Consider the following 14,462-nt stretch of genomic DNA (forward strand, 5'->3'; position numbering starts at 1 on the left):
AATTTATAGATATTATTATGAGTGGAGATTAAGCATAGAACACTGTTCAGTTTTGTGATGGTAAATAATAAAAATGCAGTAAAAACACAACAGTGATCAATAAAAGCGAGGTGGTGAACAGTAACTATATTTGCAATATGCTTTTAATCTTTACAATCATAAAACCCATAATCTATCTCAAAATTTAGCCATATCATATAGATATCTTTTATCTATTAATGGCCAAGCACCAACATCTGTAGCACGCTAATAGACTGCAGCACGGGAAAGGGACAGGTACGAGCTTGTGGATAATAATCGTTTTGTTTTAATGTGAAGGTGGGGGCCCTTATCGCCTGTGCTGAAGCATGTAGTTAGAACATCAACATCATTCCCAGAATGTGTTCACTGCTCAACATATAAAAAAATCATTAAAATGGTTCAAACGTGGCTTAAAGAGTTGAAATTCATCATCTTTTGAAATTTGATCCAATAATTCAATCAAAGGTTCATCTTATCAGGGGGAGGAACATCGCTAGGCTTTAGGGTGGGCAATTGTCATTAGCTGTTAATAAATAAAAAAATAATCAGTCATCTTATCGCCTTGCATCTATATAATATACTTATTTATTGGACTAAGGCCAAATCAAATTGATTTTATATGAAGTTTGCGTCAATATAAAAAAGTTTAGCTAGCTCAAGTCAAAATAAAGATAAAGCTAGATAGCCTATGACCAAATTTAGCTAAGCTGAAAATTTAGTTGAAGGCATTAATATTACTTTTTTAAGCAAATTTTCTGTTGGCTTGAGATCAAATTATTCACAAATTAACATGAATAATTCTCACGCTTTTCTCCTATTAAGATACATGAGAATATTGAGCTTATTTTTACATCAAATAATTGAAAAATATGTTAATGTAGAAATATCAAATACTTATTTATTACTAGGATTTTTTATTTTTAGGATAAAAGAATTTTACCGTTCATACATAAGCATGTATTTGATCATATTGATTATGTATCTTTGGGCTAATTTGATATTTCTTAAGATTTCTTTTACTTAGTCAATAAAAAAAAAATTGATGAACATGTGAGTTGCCTCATTCTAATCCTTGAACCATTATTTACACCACAAAAAACAAAAAGTTAATGGTAAAAATAATATGACAAATCTAAAGCATGTGTTTTGACTAAATCACAATCCACAATATCAAAATAATATATTAGAACAACTTCAACTGAACTGCATACCATTGTATGCCATCCGTAAATCACTGCATTCGAACTCCAAATCTTACGCAAAAAATCAACAAGTGAACAGTGCAATGCCAACATTGGTGTTTGATTATTTACTTACGTAAAAAAAGCGATTACCTTCGCACTATGCTTAGCTTCGTACGAAGCGCACGAAATAAGAGAGAGTTGGTTACCTTCGCAAAGAAGAGCTCGAAAAAAGAAAAATGGAGTTCCATTGGAGATGAACTACCACATTTTGAAGTTTTATGGCATTTTAGAGTGGAAAATGGGGTTTTCTGTTGGAGATGCCCTTAGTAGAATATACCATTTGAAAGATAATTTCAAGAAATTCTTATATATGCTACTTGTATTTGAGCAAAGAAAGTTATTATTCCTTTTCATTTATTCCAAATTACCTTGTAAATGGTTTACACATCATTTGTTCTTATTTCTAACTAATATCATAATTTTTTTTACACTTTTTTTTTAATAGAATCCAGACTTCTTGCTCTTTCATTTGTTTTTTATGGGTTCATTATTTAATTCTTTTCTTATAGAAAAATAGAAACAAAATTCCTAACCACACTATTTATAACTTTTTTTTTAAAATATGACAAAGTTTTGTTTTCAGCAGTAATAAGAAAAAAAAGTTTAAAATATTATCGCAATTTGTTACAACTTTCAAATGGAGTGCCACTACAATATAAAATCCTAACCACGATTTATGTCATGGAAAAAAAAAAAGATAAAACGGAATCTTCAAATTACTTCAACTATACAAGTTGAAAGCAAGAATAATTAATCTTATCAAAGAAAAATATTCTTAGAATGTGGAGTCCTACAAACTCATCCTTCTATACTGTGCATGGTGGACCATCATTTTGGTTTACCTTATAAAAAAGATTTATTTTTTAGAAACAAACAAATAAAGTTCTTCCCATTGCTTTCATTTGCCTCTTTGTTGCTTCCATTTGGAAAAGTCTTGGTAAGTCCATTTTAGTGCAACTTTTGATATTTTTGCTAGTATACACCTAAACAGATAAAATTACCAACTGTGGGGAAATTTATTTGTTGTGTATGATTTCTATGTATAACAGACATCTAAATTATTGTGTGACAGAAAATAGTTGAGATTGAATGAGGATTGATCTCCATTGTATTTTTTTCTATGATATACATCTATAATTAGAGAAAATTAAGATGATGTAGATAGAAACAATTTTAAATGGAAAACCTGATGAGAGAAAATCTAGGTCTTGCTATATATGTTGAACAATTTTTTGTACTGCATAAAAATAAAAATAAATAAATAAAAAAAATCCAAAGAATTACCTTTCCAGGTGTGGTCAAAGAAAGCCTTCAACACCATAGTGATGTTGTAGCGCACATCAATCTCAGCGGTCTTGTAGCGACTTTGGAACCGCTGCAAGATTTTTAGTGGCGGTTAAAACCGCTGGTAAAACCCTTCAAAAGTGATGCGAAAGCCATTTTTTTTGTCACTGCATGAAAAAGGATGAGCTTTTGTCACACCGATGTTGTATGGTGTACTTACTAAGGCCTATTTTTTGTGGAAGATGGCCGTGATGAAGGTCTTGCAAGGGATAGTTGTGGTGCAATTCTTATGAACAAAAACATGCCGGTCTTGAGAGAGATGACTACAATAACATCAGAAGTTACAATATATATATATTTTATATGACAAATGCAGGTTGCATCCTGAGTTTTGTAGGCGATGGTTGTGCAATAAATGAATGTTTTGGAATAAATCCTATGGATGTGGGCTGCTCGTAGGTTCTCGTAGAGAATTTCTGTGAACTTCATAATTTGAAAAATCTATTTTAATTTTTTTTTTTTTTTTGAAGGGCTATATATAGTTTCCAATAATATAAATTGATGGTAGTGGCCCACCATTTTTTCATGGATAAATTCTTCTTTTTAGTAAGAGCATATCTCCATAAATAGATTATAAAATGATGGCTTGTAATGTTCACAATAAAGATTCTTGAGATTTTTTTGCTTAAATGGAGGTACATTGGCTGCAACTGAGGCCATCGATGTGCACCTTGTCAAAGATAGAATTCAAAGTCATTTATTTATGAACCGTCAATGGTGAGAAGAGTGCTGCCCATGGGCGGATCCCTATAGCCCAGAGTGGGCAAATATCCACAAAAAAAAAAAAGGAGAAAAAATTATGAATTTTGACTTCCATAAAAAAATATTTTTTTTGCCCCCCATTTAGGAAGAGTGGAAGAAGCATTGGTTGAATCCACTATAAAAAGGTACGGTACTTGCCTTCTAGTTTGTATACAGTGGAGTGAAACTTTATCCAATGAAAAAAAAGTGTCTTATGTATGGTGTATAAGTTGGGTTTAAAAAGAATTCTAAGAAATAAGAGAAATAAATATGTAATTTCTATACAATTAAATCTTATTTTTTGTTGTCTATTTTTCCATTCTTTTTTCATTGCATTGCATTGAAATCTATTTAACTTTGAAGTATATAATTTCTATCCAAATAAATCTTATTTTTTGAGATTGCTATTTTTTCGATGGGCTATTTTTCCAATTATGTTTTATTGATTTATGATTTGTGAGGGAGTGATTCTTAAATCCATTAAATATTATGCATACTTTATGGTTTAGTTATCCTTTTTTTTTCTTAAGTTAGATAACATTAAACTCATTTATTATTCTTTTTCTCTAAATTAGGGTCTAGCTTCAGCATAACATATAAGATTATACCCCAACTTATATTATGACTAAAATCAATATTAAATTGGAAGATAAATGATAAAAAAAATTTCTCATAAATTTGATAGCATTATGTGGGTTAAATTAAAAAAAAATTATTATTATTACTATTTGATGTTATATTTTATTTTATTTTATCTTTGTTATTATTATTGTTATTTTCTAATTAATTAAAATTTTGCCTACCACGAAAAAGAAGTTGGATCCGCTCCTGGTGGTGCCCAAGAAGACAAAACATATATACCTATTCCTTTAAGCAAGTGTAAAATTACATGTGGGAGGAAGATGACAAACTAGAGCTAGTTCAATCAAATTTGAATTTATTTACTTTAGTTCAACCAATATGTGCATGATTGTATTGAGATAGTTGCAACTTAGTTCTTGATTGTTGATATTCTTGCAACATGCATATTTTTTATGCTTTAAAATATTATTGCTTTGATTATGATTTCTCCTAACATATTTTGGATGCATTATTTTGTTATTCGTGCGTACTAACATTTCACGAAAATCATACTCCGGATTATTGAAGACTTCAAATCATATCAGTTTAGGATTTATTGTAAATGAAGTGTGTAATTTTTCATTTTATTGAGTCTGAGAGAGTGTGATTGTAATTGAATAACTGTGCGGGCACATACACACACCAGGGGGGAGTCTTAAATCTAAAATTTTTAAATTGATTGTACTGTATGATTTTATTTCGTACGAGGCGATCTGATCAGTTATTGTCCCTTTCGAGCAGTCAAACGAATAGAAATAAATTTTTTTCTAAGTATTAATCATACTGTACGATCTTCATTCGTACATGCCTTCTAGAGTACGAAATGGACGAGTCCCTTTTTGTTCAAAAAGATTTTTTCTAAGTATGGATTGTACTGTACGATCACAATTCATATATACCTTCAAGAGTACGAAATTGTGAGGTCCCTTTTCATCCTGGGTCTTGACGAACTTGAAAACTCTCTAAACAGTTTGTACCGTATGATGTCATCATCGTACGTACGCCGACAAGGGTATGAAATGGACGGGTCTCTTTTCATCCCGACGAAGTTAAAAAATTTGTAACTGATCGTACTATACGATGTTGTCATCGTATGTATGCCATATAGGGTATGAAATTATGGGGTGTCTCTTCGTCCCGACGAAGATGAAAAATTTTCTAATTATTCGTACCGGATGATGAGCATGTAGGAAATGTTTTCGTACTGATTTACAACTAGTTCGTACACAACATTTATGAACTCTTCATACATACGAATATACGATCATACTGTATGATCGTGAACACTCAAAATTGAAAATTTTAGTTTTTTGGATGGTTTTTCGTGTCATTGGTATAAAAGGTCTACTTAAAACTGACGTAAAAAGTCTTGTCTTCAAGATTTTTAAGGGCAATTAAAAGAGAGAGTGTTTGAGAGAGATTTTCGTGCAATTGAAGTGTGAAGGGTTCACTAGGTTACTGAAAGGTAAGGATCTCTTTGTGATTTTGGTTGTCACTCTTCTTCTTATCTTTCTAATTGCTCATGAGAAGATCTTTGGAAAATATTCGATTTTCTACCGACACTTGAAGAGTGTGAAAGGATGATGGTTCTCTGCCGACGCTTGGAGGGTGTGAACAGAAGACGGTTCTCTGCCGACACTTGGAGAGTCTGAAAGGATAACAGTTCTCTATCGACACTTGTAGTGTGTGAATAGATGACGGTTCTCTGCCAACACTTGGAGGATGTGAAAGGATGATGGTTCTCTACCGCACTAGGGATTGGTGGAAGAGAGGTTTTATAAAGGCTTCTCCACCTTGCTGTGGGGGAAAATGGAGAGACGCTTTGGTAATAGTGCAATACCTAAAGAGGGAATCTTTAGGAGTGGATGTAGGTCGTATTTGACAGAACCACTATAAATATTTGTATCTTTTAAATTTTTGCATTTTATTTATTGCAATTTATTTTTTGTTGTTGAATTTTTTTTTAAATCTTAATTAACTTACTATTTGAATAAAAGGTTTTCAAATTTTAAATCTAAGAGAAAGTTTTAAAATAACCAATTCACCCCCCTCTTGGTTAGCCTTGGGATAATAACTTAGGCTTAACAACCTGATCAAGATTCAATAAGTGGTATCAGAGCTTTGTTTCAAAAATTTAAGTTTAGACTACATTTTAAAAAATGAGAATGACTACTTTTGGAAATCAAAACACACCATAAGATTACTCAATCACTAGACCTCCGTTATTTGACAATATCCCTTTTGATTTTTGAAAAATACGCATGTCTATATTTTTGCAATTGTTAGATTATCGCATGTGGATCCTAGTTCAAGAAGGATATATTAAGTCAACTAGATTAGTTAATGGTATTGGAGTTGAAACACCCTTTGCTGACTGGATTATAGAAGAACGTGACCTAGCATAATTAAATGCAAAATATTTAAATAGTTTCTTTTGTGCACTTAAGTCAAAAGATTATATGTGAGTTTCCACTTCTAAAAGTGGAAAGGATATATGAGATAGACTTTATATTACTTATGAAGGGACTAACAAAGTAAAGAAATTTATATTAAATATTTTGTTACATGACTATGAATTATCACATGAAACCTAATGAATCTATTTCTGACATGTATATAAGATTCAATCAAATAGTCAATTCTTTGCATGCATTAGGTAGGAAACTAACGAATGCTGAAATGGTTAATAAAATTCTTTGTTGTTTGCCTACAACATATGATGCTAAAATAACTTCAATTACAAAGTTTAAAGATTTAAATGTTTATTCTATTGATAATCGTTTTGGATCACTAATTACTTACGAGCAAGGAGTGAGTCAAAGGAAGATTGATACAGGTGAGCAGTGAAAGAAGAAGAACATAGCACTAAAAGTGGAGGAATTGGAGAGTGATCTATTACAACCTGAGGATGAGGACGACATTGCCTTAATGACTAGGTAATTCAGAAGTTTTCTAAAAATGAAGCAGAAGAGACACCAATAGTGAAACAAAGGTAAGTTCAATAAAAATATTAAGGTTTCTAATGATGTGATTTGCTATGAATACATGAAACCCAGATATATAAAATCATATTGCTCAAATCTAAAAGCCACTCCTAGCAAGGAGAAGGTAGAGAAGAAAGCAAATGTGAAGAAGGGCAAGAAGAGATTCTAAAGAGCTTTTTGGGCGGATTCAACTTCGGATTCATCAGAAACAGAAAAGGAGGAGGAAGTCACCAACTTGTTTTTAATGATAGATAATCTTGATTAATCAGATCAAGAAGAGGTATGTGACTTAACTTATACTGAATTGTTAGAAGTTTCTAAAAGAATTCATGATGCATATAAAAAATTTAAGAAAAAGCATGCTAGTCTGAACCTATAAATGCATCCCACTATTCATCTGCAACCAAATATCAAAAGTTTTACTGTTCAGATGGAGCTCACGAGTAACACCATTCAATCATTTGGAGATGCCCTAAGGCCTAATTTTTGTGGAAGATGGCTATGATGGTCTTTCATGGGATAGTTGTGGTGCAATTCTTATGAACAAAAACATACAGGTCTTGAGAGTGATGACTACAATAACATCAGAAGTTACAATATATATTTTATAAATGACAAATACAGGCTGAGTTTTATATGGAGAAAAAATTATGTATTTTGACCCCCCTAAAAAAAATATTTTTCCCACCGTTTAGGGAGAGTGGAAGAAGTATTGGTTGAAATCACTATAAAAAGGTACGGTACTTGCCTTTTAGTTTGTATATAGTGGAGTGAAACTATATCCAATGAAAATGAAAGTGTCTTATGATTTATAAGTTGGGTTTAAAAAGAATTCCAAGAAATAAGAGGAAAAATCTATAATATCTATACAATTAAATCTTATTTTTTGTTGGCTATTTTTCCAATCATTTTTCATTGCATTGCATTGAAATCTATTTAACTCTGAAGTATATAATTTCTATCCAAATATTTTTTATTACATTGAAGTCCAAGAGATGGCTATTTTTCCAATGGACTATTTTTCCAATCATGTTTTATTGATTTATGATCTGTGAGGGAGCAATTCTTAAATCCATTAAATATTATGCATACTTTATGGTTTAGTTATTATTTTTTTCTTAAGTTAGATAACATTAAGCTCATTTATTATTCTTTTTCTCTAAGTTAGGGTCTAGATTCAGCACAACATATATAATTATACCCTCAACTTATATTATGACTAAAATCATTATTAAATTGGAAGATAAATGATAAATTTTTTTTCTTATAAATTTGATAGCATTATGTGGGTTAAATTAAAAAAATATATATTTTATTATTATTACTACTTGATGTTATTATTTTATTTTTGTTTTTATTATTGTTATTATCTAATTAATCAAAATTTTTCCCACCATTAAAAAAGAAGTTGGATCCGCTCCTGGTGGTGCCCAAGTAGACAAAACATATATACCTATTCCTTTATGCAAGTGCAAAATTACATGTGGGAGGAAGATGGAAAACATGAGCTAGTTCAATCAAATTTGAATTTATTTACTTTAGTTCAACCAATATGTGCATGAATGTGCCTCAATTTGCTAGGTCTATTCGTTAAAGGAGTCATTATAATGTATAAAATCTTGTAAATGACTTTATCTTTTATTTTAAGCATATTTATTTTGTGATTTGATCAAATACATGCATTATATTGAGATTTGTGTAGACTATATATAAATTTTACAATTATAATAAAAGCATTTTACAAAATTATCATATACGTGAAAAGGTTGAAGTAGCTTTGGTGGAAGATAAGATTGGAGAGTGTTGCCATAGATGATTTGGTCACATAAAATGGTAGCAATTTGATGACCTAGTTAGGAAAGTAGATATATTAGATCTGACTTATATTAAGAAAGATAGAGGTAGACCTAAAAAGACTTTATTAGAAAATATTAGAAATAACCTTTCTTTATTAGATATAAATAAGAAGTTAACATTTAACAGGGCATAATGGAGAAAAAGGATCAATGTAGCCTACCCCACATATATAGTGGGATAAGTGCTTGATGTTAATTGTTATTGTTGTTGTAGTCATGAAGATGAACTATCTATTTCGGGTTGATGTTCATTTATCAAGTTCGCTATTAAACAAAGTGATTTTTAAATGCACCTATATAAGGATCCAATTAAAACATAAAATTTTAATAATATTATTATTAATTACATCTTAAAATATTCATATTGGTGGAGGGTGAGTTTATTATCATAACAATGTATGATGATTTAGCACACATATATATGAGTAGACTATGACTCACAAGAGGAAAATTCTTTTTGGTGGAAATCACAAATAAAAATCACAGGCATAGCCCAGTTAAAATAATTTCAACATGTAGATTAAAAATTGCAATATTCCATTGGTCTGTATCATTAGAGAAAGAAGGATTACTAGAAAACACAACTATTACTAGTGTTGGTTATCGAAACATGTTAGCTCCACTTAACCATGCTTGATGATAGAAGATGAAGATCAATAATGGTCGATAACATTAAACAAAAGTGTTCGGTGATGGTCATTATTAGTTGACATTAGCAGTGATCAATAGTGGATGTTGGCAGCAAATGATAAGATGAAAAGAAGAATGACAAGCATAATTTGAAGAAATACTATTAATTGATAGTAGGTGGAGAAATATCCTCCTGGAAAAGAAATGCGAGCAGGTCAATCTCGACAAAGGGTTGGAATGTATGTGGAATTGAAAAGAAAGAAACAAACTCACTCAAAGAGGCTAGTATGACTTAGCCAAAGATACAAAGAAATGAAGCTTCAGTTTGAAAAGAAAGTCTGGCTTTGCAAATTTAATCAAATTTCATAATTTTTGTTAAATTTTTCTTATTTACTATCCATTTCTTAGTTGAATATTTTTAAAAGTATGATATTTCTTATATGTATGCTTTTCCCAAAAACTTTTGGCATGAAATTCTATTGTTTTAATTTTTAGGGGAATTATATTTTTCAAAATGGTTAATGAAAAAATTGTGATATTTATAAATTTGATGAATTTCTATAATCAAATGTGTGCTAAAAATTCTAAATTATTTTTGTATATATTAGCACAATGTGATTTCTGCATCAATCTTTTCATTCCAAATTACTATTATTTAGTGGTGTAAAAGGTTCAAGAATATTGACTCTTTAAATATATCCTTTTAGTAATAGCATTTTTTTTTAAATTTATTGTAACTTGTGTACATGTTAAAGTTGAATGAAATTTTTTTATGCTTTATTAAGGAATAGATCCTTAAAAAATAAAAAATATTATAATTTCTCATAAATTAGATAAAAAAAGTTTAAGGGTTTATTGGTTAGCAGTTCTAGAACTAAGTTATTATTATAAAAAGTTCCTTCAAGCAGTCAAGCTATTGAGTTTTGAGACATTCTTGTTTTTGTTAGAAAGATGACTCATTAATTTCTCTAGACTAATAGGTCTTTAAGATTTTATGTCATGAGTTTTTTCATATTCAATACAAAAATTAGTATGATAATTCTCTATCACCTTCATGAATATATCATAATTGAGGACAAGGTTAGCTTAGAATGATGTGGAAATAAGATTATGTCCACAAGATTATGTACTGAGTTTAACTATCATGCAGAAATATTATAAATTAAGGTAGGTATGGTGGTGAAAATCAATGTTATATTATCTTTATCACCATAAATGCCTAGATGAAATCTCATATAACATTTTACCTTTTCAACAATCTAGTAATTTTATAAAAAAGCTCTTTATTTGCTAGAATGATGACTTTATGATGAAGAGGATGATCCATCCTTCTTTAAAACTAATAATTTATTAAAAAAATATATGTTGACCTCTTTTTATGGAATGAGGTTGACCTTGCTAGGTCTTGATAGACTTACATTAATATTTATTTCCTTATTTCCCAACTTAGTGAGTTTAAACATTTATAGGTGTCATTATTTGATGTTTGAATTTTTGTGACTAGGGCTCCACTAGACTAGACACCCATTGTTGCCACTTAGCTTGACACAACCTCAAGTGTTCGAATACCCCCATTTTACCTATCTTATTTAGAAGTCAAGCCCATATGAACTCCATTGAGTATGATCACTTAGACCCAACTTTGATTCAACCTAGTCTGTCTCTAAGATTTATAGACTGCCCCTTATTCATATATAAACCACTAGTTATTTTTAGTGATTCTCAATGGATTTATAAAATCATATATAACATCTTGGATTAAATAGATGGCCTATATCTTGCCCTAGAGATAGCTTAATTGAAATCCAAGCTTGGATTAACATGGTAGGACCTTAATATATAATTAACCTAACAAATTAAACTCTAGTGTTTTTGGACCCCATTACATAGTGTATACTATTTCTACTTTAATTTTGATGATTTTGGATGTTTTAAGATAAGCTAACCTTAGATTAACCCAACATTTAATATAAGATGACTTGTGCTTTAAATCCCTTAAGAGGAGCATTTGACTTAATTTAAACCCATATCTAGTATAAAATACCATAACATGAAGCCAAAGTCCCTAGTGGCTTAATGATGCCCTATAACTCTTTTAAGTTGAGCCTCTAGTGCATTGATCATAGGGTAATCCACTTATACTTAACTTAGAACCCATTTGAACTATGTAAATCCATTTTCTTAATTAAGTTCCAAAGATGGGAAAAAAATATTTTAGACACCAAATTATTGACACACCTTTGCCAGTAGATCCTTGAGTTAGGTTAACATGAGCCTAAGCTAAGTTAGACCATGATTAGCCCAATAAAGACCCGTTTTGCTTAAGCTTATAGATAACTATAAGCTCTTAGTCTACAATAAGCTAAGCATAATTCTTAATAGTCAATTAGCCTCCCCTTGAACATAGCCAATATATTATATCCTAAGCACATTTGGACCTATTATGGCTTACTTAAACCCATAAGGCGATAAGTTGCAATTGAGTTTATACGCACCTATTTAGATGCAATATTTAAGTGTAATTTAGCCTAAAAGTCCTTAGAGACCTGCCCAAACCAAACTACCTAAGTATGATATTACAATATTAATAAATTTCATATTAGTTTTACATGTTTTAGATGTGCTTTCTATTTATCTTTCATCCTAAAAAAATAAACTAATCATCATACCAAATAAAATGGAATGCAATTCTTAGGATATTAAAATTTTAATTATTAATTTTATTTTAAATAAAAAAGTAATCAAAGTGAAAGCGCTATGTCAAGGACAATATTTAATAGATAAGCGTGAACAAAATATAGCCAAATATAAATGAAACAATAATAACAAATTACACAAGAACAAATAAAATTGAACATAAAATAAATGTATTTTCATTAAATGATAATAAACTGAAAGACACTATAATACAACTATTAAGTACAAACACTTGATAACTAATACATGAAGTATTATTCTCCTGATCCATTTCTATCCAAGTTCCCATGATCTGTCCTCATTAGATAATAAAAATGACTCTCATGGCCATACTAAAAAATCACTAGCATAACATCATGATCAAAACATCATGAAGCCCACCCCTGCCTTTACCCATGTAAAAGAATTAAATAAGAAATATAAGAAAAAAAAGCTACAAATAAAAGTTATAAATCCAAACTCTCTCTCAAGCTTACCAAGAATAACCACACTATAAAAATAAAAGAAAAAAAGACTCCCATCACTCTGAATCATGATCCTCCTCGTTCTTCTCATCATTGTCCTCTTCCTCTTCCTCATCAACATCATCATCATGCTAGGTCCAAATAAATTATTAGTATTATGGAGCAGTGGGGAAACACAACTAGTCTAGATTCTTTGTAAAGGGGCACCTCCTAAACATCCCCACTATAGGCTCATTGAATTTAGTTGTATAATGATAATGTTTTTCTTGCATACCTGAGCAATGAGCTTGCAAATTACTACTCTTCTCATAGAATTCAATCACACCCTCCATCTGCTCCCTCAACTCAACCACCTGCTAAACTAAAGATTTAAGCGTCCTTTAACTCCTACTATTGATAGGCCTATTATTTAGCCTGGGATCATAAGGTCCTTCCTCCATTACACCTAATCTTTTAAAGCTCACAAAATTTCTTTTGGTGATGGGTGAAATGGGAAAAAATATATTCTTTACTAGGATCTCCACTCACACTACCGTACAATAGTATTCGTATAGTACGATGTGTTCACAGAACACGTGTTATAATAGTAGATCGTACAGTACAAAATAAATTCGTACAATACGATTACCAGAGAATGAAAAACTATACTTTTACTTTTTAAAAAACCCTCTCCCCCTATGTGTGTGCATGATTGCTCAGACTTTACCTGCAGTTTGTGGCCAGACTCAAGAAAATAAAAAATAAAATAAATAACAAAATACATTGTCCGACTCATACTCCTAATCCAACTAGCCTTGAGTCTTCCCATTGTCCTGAGTGGCTTGTGATCTTCCTGAAATGTTAGTACTCACGGACAATAGCAAACATTAAATGATATTCAATAAAAAGTAGTTTAGGCAACATTATTTTGAATCATCAAAATCTCAACCTCGGGGCCATGGGTCGCAATAGGAACCACATATTTACAAACATGCCAAAGAAACAGCTTAATTTTGGCATTCAACTTCAGTTTATGCATCCAGGTAGTATCAATATTATCAAGTAAATTCTTGTATCTACTTTCAATTAATAAAGAAGATAAGGATTTACCTGTTAATTGCAGCCTTAGCTCCATTTGATCTTCATACAAAGAATAAAAAATCTGAACATCTTCAATCAGCTTTAACAGGTCTTCCCCAAAGCAAATTATGAGTTTAGAATTAACCCAGTTACCATTCGGAATGAAATAGTTCAGCTTCATGTCTTCATCTTCTAAATTACCCACAAACGTAGGCCATTTCAATAAGCTTTTCTCCATGATCTAAGCATCCTTTAGGACATCAATGTTCTCACCATTAGCCACCTTCCATCTTAAGAAATTTTTAAGAACATCCCATCCACTCGTCATAATCTTCCAAGAATTAGAACCACTTCTAGTTCTCTCCCTTTTCCACCAGCTCTTCCCATATTTATCAATAAAGTTCCTATAAAATAGAGAATTAGGACTCTCAATAGAAATCCAAGCAAATTTAGCTCGCAGCGGTCCCATTCTATCCAAAACAGATTGAACACCCCAACCACCATACTGCTTTGGTTGACATAAAACTTCCCAGCTCACATAGTGCAAGCCTCGGCCTCCATCCATCTTATGCCAAATAAAATCTCTACAATGTCTTTCTAGCTCAAAAAGGATTCTTTTAGGAATTAGAGAATGTGTAATCAAAAAAATCGAAAGTGCAAGAAGAACAGATTTCACCAGCACGAGTCTACCAGCAAGGGAAATAAATCTATTCCCCCAAGCATTGAGCTGTTTCAAGGATTTATCCAGAAGCATTTGGAAGTCAGCCGACCTTAACCTTCTCAAAGCCATCTTAACCCCTA

Source organism: Dendrobium catenatum, unplaced genomic scaffold, assembly GCF_001605985.2.
Source record: "Dendrobium catenatum unplaced genomic scaffold, ASM160598v2 fragScaff_scaffold_44, whole genome shotgun sequence".
In the NCBI taxonomy this organism is placed as follows: domain Eukaryota; kingdom Viridiplantae; phylum Streptophyta; class Magnoliopsida; order Asparagales; family Orchidaceae; genus Dendrobium; species Dendrobium catenatum.